Raw genomic sequence first — 7141 nt, forward strand, 5'->3', positions numbered from 1 at the left:
AGATGAGCGTGGTCACCCTAGGATTGCAAAGATAATTAAAGACAAGAAAACAAATGCAGCCCCCACATCCAAGGACTAATAAGCTGCAGTATATTACTTTTCTGAGTTTAGGATCAGTGATATAAATGAAGAACAGCGACATGAAGAGTGTCACATGACTCATGGTAGAAGTATTTCGTACACGGTTCACAAGTTTGCCGGACCGCCACAATCTTCCCATGGCAGCGCTTATTGTCCATGGCCTGTGCCAGATGTTAGTTCCAGGGAAGCAGTTGTAGGGCAGTGAAACCAGTCATTGTCTCTCGCCCTAATCACTTGCCTGCCTAGGTCTTATCACCCTCTTGTGGCAGGAAACAATATTACACTTATAAATGTGGTCACAAAATTTGCAAGGATAAGCATGGTCATTGCTAACTTGCAGCTCCAGAAATTAATAATAATATAATAATAATAATAAACAAGATTTATATAGCTCCAACATATTACGCAGTGTTGTACAATAAACTATTCCGCCATTTCTAAATAAGTGTAAGGTTTCTAATTTGACGTAAAATATAAACCCCCATAGAAAGCCTCACCCGACTTGTTTTATAAAAGTATAACCTCCTATATACTACCACGATCCCAACTATTACATGCTTTGGTAATGATCCCATGGAGAATATGATTTCATTGTTTTTATTGCATTTTGTCCTTTTGGCTATTACGTCCATATTGCTTTATTCTTTCTTTTTTATGTCTATAGAAAGCTATATGTTTGATTTCTAATGCTTTTTGTTTTACCTGTTTCTCTTCATCTGTTTATTTCTGTTTGTTATTACATGAAATTGTAAAATTTCAACAAGAAACTTTAAAATTGTTGTTTCACTTTTTGCAGATAGTTAAGAGGAAACTCCATGGCTGTGAGATCATTTTAAATATCTTTAAATCATTTAAAGCTCTTACAGGCCTATTGGGTGGCCTTACCTTTAAAGTGTAGGTAAGGGCATAAGAAAATAAAATGTGTACATATCTGCAACACATATACAATTTTATATCACTTTAAAGACAATGCAGGTACAGAAATATAGTTGTTGATGTTCCAGAAATATAATATAACGGGCTATTAAAGTTTTAAAGTACAGACAACAGAGACAGTTAATCCAGGGAACATCTGATTGCCTCATGGGATAAGAAGGAATTTCCCCTCCATGTTGAAGCAAATTGAACCAGGGTTCATAAGGTTTTTTTGCAGGCCCTGCTATCCATACAAATTACAAAATGGCAAAAAGCAGCAATTATTATTAATAATAATAATAATAATAATAATAATAAAAAACAGTATTTATATAGCACGAACATATTACACAGCGCTGTACAATAAATAGGGGTTGCAAAAGACAGACAGATACAGAGAGTGACACAGGAGGAGGAGAGGACCCTGCCCCGAAGAGCTTACAATCTTAATCTAGAGGGCAGGATGTGATGATCAGGTCACGTATTACAACCTTGTGTTTTGGAGGGTTACACATGTGCAAAGCTGGCTGGAAGACCCTTCCTGAACCCGCTGTGCACCACCTGCAAGAATTTAAGCTTCTTGCAGTGGTTCTTGGGGAACTTTTGCCCTTTTCTTCAAGACGTTCACCTTCTCCTCTGGCTGACATTTTAGTCCTGGTCTCATAGCGCTTGGGGCATTGCACGAGTAAGAATAAATCTGTGATCCACACAACTTACAAGATGCCGCCAGACAGCCCAACAAAACCTTGCATTCCAAACTCTTTCTAGAGTTTAGCTTTATTGGATTTCCCAAACCAAGGGACAGGAGGAATGTTCCATGATAACTCTGCTAGCTATTTGGCATAGCTGATCACAAAGTCCCTATATTGTACAGCACTGCGTAATATGTTGGCGCTATATAAATTCTGTTTATTATTATTATTAATATTATTAATAATAATAATAATAATATTAGATAAGTTAAAGTAGTTTTGTGCCATTGTTTTGCTCATTAGCTGGCTGACTACATAACTGGATTTTCTCTCTTTCCTATCAGTACCAGTAATCAAGTCCATTCCAACCATGAGTCTTCTGCCGCAGTCTGCATCTTTGTGATAAAGAAAGGGAGTGGCGTGGTTCATGGGATAATATTGCTCACATGTATCTTAAGTGTAGAACTTGCAAGTGTGAAGAAAGTTCAAGTATACCAAGCTAGAGGAGTGGCTGGCCAAGCACTGAGCACCGGCAAAGAACCCAGAGCCAGGGCAAGTATCCTCTTGTGGGTGGCACAGGCCAACAGTCATATTTATTATTGTGCAGTAAATGTTAGAATTCTGTATTTGTGAATTCTATTTTATGCTGCTGGGCTGAAATGATCTAAAGAAAACCTCTCTGGGAGAAATGATAGAATTGTGCATTTGTTCTATGGGACAAGAAGTATAGAAGCACCCTTCCAGTCATGTATGCTGTATGCCAGGGTTCAGTACTGTTCCTGATGCTGTAAAGTTACTGCTGGAGTGCCAACAAATCCCTACTTTTATCATTTTTATGCAAGTGATAATCAACTGTGTTTATTCCTTAAAGCTGAAATCTAGTCTTCTTATATTTAGTCTCCTCTGGTTGCTCTTTTCTTTTTTATGAACATGCTAATGACATGATAACACTCCATTACTGGATCTCTCACCTTCTGTATGGCCCTTGAGGGGCCAGCAGGGCATTGTACATGGCTTCTCTGCCTCTGTAACAATCTTAGGAGTTCAGCCATTATACCAGCAATGGTCAGATCTTGGTAAAAATGTTGCCAAAAATATCAACATGGTGTTTCAAGGAAGACTATATTTGATTCACATGTAACACTGAGCTTTCCTTATTGAAAGAACGGAATGAGAAAGGAACAGTAAGGCCGGGAAGGAATGATGACGATGAATGTCCTCCAGCCAGGAAATGAGGCAGGCTGTATCAGACTTTCTGTATCTTCTAATGCACACTGTAAGGCAGGGGTGTCAAACTCAAATACACAGAGGGCCAAAATAAAAAACTTAGACCAAGTCAGGTGCCAAACTTAAAATTTATTGAAAAAAATTAGGAGGTTTACTACTTCATCTATAACTAACAAAAACAAACCCCTCTACACACACTTTAGGGTTGAAAAGACTAATTTCTATCTATCTATGCAACCTGTGTGTTCATCCCCTCACATCACAAGTTTGTCTGACACTAAATATTACACTATGCAGTCCCTAATGTATTGAAACAACCACAATGCCCCTGGTAGTCAGGCATCATGTGATCATTGTCTAGGCTTTGTGTCACATGATAGGTGAACAGGAATAATGTCTATGTATTGCATGTATTAAAAATGATGATGTGAGGTGGTAAGGCAGGCGGACCAGATGTAGTTAATTTTCAGGATTTTTTGGGGGGCCAAAAAAAAGGGCCTTGAGGGCCAGATTTGGCCCACAGGCCAGAGTCTGACACCCCTTCTGTAAAGGTATGTATGGAAAGCAAGAGAGGAGCCTGTACAACTTTGCAAGAATATAGCATTCAAAACACCCATTTTGAAGTTGGGACGTTTTCCAAAAATGCAATAAAACTATAAAGACACATAGGGCAATAAAGCAAGATAAGTAGTTGATGGGCAGGTGGGTTAGGTACAGAGATGGCAGGCAGAGGTGAAATCTAGGTCAGTGGTGGTCCACAGGAAAATTTTGGTGGTCCACAGAACAATTTGACATTGTTTGCAATTTTTATGTTTCATTATTAATAAAATAAATATTCTATGAAATTCTTATATTCTAAATGACAATGTTTGCCTTTATATTGAACTAAATTGAAGACTAAAGACAGAAATACAAGGGAGGCGCAGAGTGATGTCAGTGTAGTATTAAGTTGTATGAGATAACCGTTGCCATACGCTTCAGTATTGTTTCCACCATTACAGCAGTCACCGAAAGGTTGGCGACCGGTGGCCCAGGTTCATAATGGACAGACAGATCAGGTAAAGACAAAACACCAAAAGCAAGGCTGAGGTGCAGGACAAGATCAGGAACACAGGAGCAGGTCAAAGGTGAAGGCAGGTCAGTAACAGGTCAGCATTCAGGACAGCAGTTCACAGACCGAAGGTCAGCACTAAACGCATGCAGAGGCGTAGCTCAAATATCCTAGTTGGCAACAATAAGTTAGCATAGATTTGCTCAAATTGTAGTGCATAGGACTACATACCAATTAAAATCTTTGCGTAGGTGCTTTTGTACAAAGGCCATCTTGTCTTCTACCTGACAACATCATCCAAATAACTTGCCATAAACGATGCGTTTCTTTGCCAAATTTGCAAGGACTAGAAATATGACTATTCACTATAATACAAATTTCATTTAGAAGCTAACTTTTGATTACAGTGGATATGTCAGTACACTCGTACAGGTACAGATCATACAGGTCAGGATTCACACAGAGTCACACATTCATGTGTGAAACAGTTGGATGAAAATACTGACAAATAGACCCTTAGATGTGTCCCCTTTTTTGTTGTGTTTTCTGATTGGAAGAACCAGGACTCTTGTAATATAATAGGAAGTGTGTGGCTAGTGTATATGTACACTAGATGGAGCCATTACATTATGATCTTTATACAGAGCGGATTCAATTATAGATACATGCATCAGCCAAGATTAAGTTAAAATCGGTTGCATAACAATGTGTAGAGTCCTCTTGTGTTCTCAAGTAAACTCATTGGGGTGGATTTACTAAAGCTCTCCAAGGCTGAAGAAGATACACTTTCATCAGTGAAGCTGGGTGATCCAGCAAACCTGGAATGGATTTCTGGAAAAGTCACCTGGAAAGTAATTTGCTATTAGTTGGAATTCATTCCAGTTTTGCAGGATCACCCAGCTTCACTGATGATAGTGTATCCTCTCAAGCTTGGAGATCCTTAAAAAATCGGCCTATAGACTCCAAAAGACCTTTGAAGATGTCCTGAGCTTAGGGTTGTCAATCTATTTTTGATTTTTTTTATAGACAGGAGGCTAAAAATAAGGAACCTTTTCCCTCCTAATGGCATGAGCTTGCCTATTGGAGCAGCCCATTGGCTGATCATCTCCACATGTCCCTGCCATACTCCTGCTAATGTGTATACGTAGATTAGGATTTAGGTAGCAGATCTTTGAAATCACCATCCCTCCAGCAGTCTGCCTTCTTCCTATAGTGCACCTTGCTGCCATTTCTTCCCCAGATGAACAGCCCACATGTGCCGAGCCATACACATGATCTAAATGGAAATGTGATGTATTAGCTTCTTGCTCCATGGTCCAGTTCTTGTAGTAGGGTTTATACAACCCATGGCTCTTTGAAGAAAACAATAGGTTCTGAAATGTACCCATTACATACCTGCATTTCATCTGCAAACAATAAAAGTTCAGTTCAATTCATACATGGTTGCCTGTCTGCATACACTATAATATTGAGTACAAGAAAATCCTGACTTGCTACACTGAGGGGCAAACGCACAGGATGGAAGTGACACTTAGAATGCTCATAATGCCTAATAATAAAAGTCTATGCCCTTAGCAGGCAACCCATGAAGATACAACTATATTACTTATATTATTCTTCATTGCAAATCCTTTTATTTTGGTTGATTTATTTACCTTTGTAAAACCAAAGACAGACTAATCCTCCCTGATGTTTGTTTAAAGTATAACTAAAGGCTTCTGTATGACAGCCCAAATAAGTTCCAAATCCAGTTACTATGTTATGCCCAGGTAAACAAAAAAACCTTCTTTATTTCCTTGACTGAGCCAAATTCTCCTTCATTTGTGTCTCACACACTCCCCTTCCCAGGCATTGCAGGTCACAATGGGAGGAGTTTTGTCGCTGTCAATCTAGAATGAAGTGGGTGGGACTGGGTGTGGCCAGATGCTGATTGACAGGCTTGTGAGCTGTGATGATGCTGATGGCCACAACCTTTGCAACATTTCATCACCGCCTACATGAGAGTGGCAACTATGCTCTGAAAGTTTGTTGTCACTCCATCAATGGAAGCGGCATTAGGTGAGTTTCACTGGCACAATAGGAGATGAATGTAGATGAACTTATAATTTAGTTCTACAGCATATATTTCAAATGGGAGGTTTTATATATAATTGTTGGCAATCAATGTAGAACAGGTAAGCTCTATAGAATAATGTGTCACATGGTGTAAGTATATGATTTAGTGCTGATAATTTGGCTGCAATTAATGGGCTAGTTGTGTCTGTGGAACCGGCTGTTATTTGTGATATTACCCATACAGTACACTGCCTATTCTAGCAAACACCGCAATGTATCACAGAAAGGTGTTATTATGACTTCCACTAATAAATTTTAATAACTGCCCTCAGCTGACTCTGCTGCATTCCTTTAACCTTAATACTCAGGTAAGTAATTGTCATTTAGGCACTTCAGAAACAAAAATGTTTTTAATAGATCATTTCATCATGACAAATGAAATTGGAATTCAGAAGAGAACAAGCACTTGAAAAAAACAATATTGTCCCTAACAAAAACTATCATAAAAACTAATCCAGTACAAAAAATAAATGTAACCATCAAACAAGATAAATATATAATAAAGTTTATTTGTAGTTTATTTCTATGCTCAGACTTTGCTTTGCCCGGACTATTTATTAAGTATGGTGGGCTGGCAAGTCCCACTCTTGCCCAAATTTTAATATTTTTTATTATTTATTAATATACTGTATTATTATAGCGCCAACATATTACACAGCACTGTACAATAAATAGAGGTTACCAATGACACACAGATACAGACAGTGACATTGGAGGAGGAGAGGACCCTGCCCTGAAGAGCTTACAATCTAGGAGGTGGGGGACGTATCACAGAATAGGAGGGGAGATATGGAGTGGTGGGAAGTATTGAGGGTTGTAAAAGACAGAAGAAGATGGGTAGGCGAGTTTGAAAAAATGTGTTTTGAGTGATCTTTTAAATGAGCAGAAAGTAGGAGCAAGCCGAATAGGATTAGGAAGACTATTCCAGAGAGTTGACGCAGGTCTAGAAAAGTCTTGTATCTGTGTGTGTGATGAGGTTATGAGTGAGGAAGTCATTAGTAGGTCATTGGAGAAGAGAGCGGCTAGGGGAGTATTTTTCTATCAGGTCAGAAAAGTAAGT

The 7141-nt window shown here is 38.8% G+C and overlaps 1 long non-coding RNA gene across 1 annotated transcript in view; it reads left to right on the plus strand.

The window, feature by feature from the left end:
- Nucleotides 1-2146: 2146 nt before the first annotated feature.
- Nucleotides 2147-7141, plus strand: part of LOC140343685 (uncharacterized) — a 15671-nt gene continuing 10676 nt past the window's right edge. The window contains exon 1 of the long non-coding RNA XR_011923392.1: nt 2147-2240. This is a non-coding gene — a long non-coding RNA (uncharacterized lncRNA). The remainder of the gene's footprint in view (nt 2241-7141) is intronic.

This window comes from Pyxicephalus adspersus, chromosome Z, assembly GCF_032062135.1.
Source record: "Pyxicephalus adspersus chromosome Z, UCB_Pads_2.0, whole genome shotgun sequence".
NCBI classification, from domain to species: Eukaryota; Metazoa; Chordata; class Amphibia; order Anura; family Pyxicephalidae; genus Pyxicephalus; species Pyxicephalus adspersus.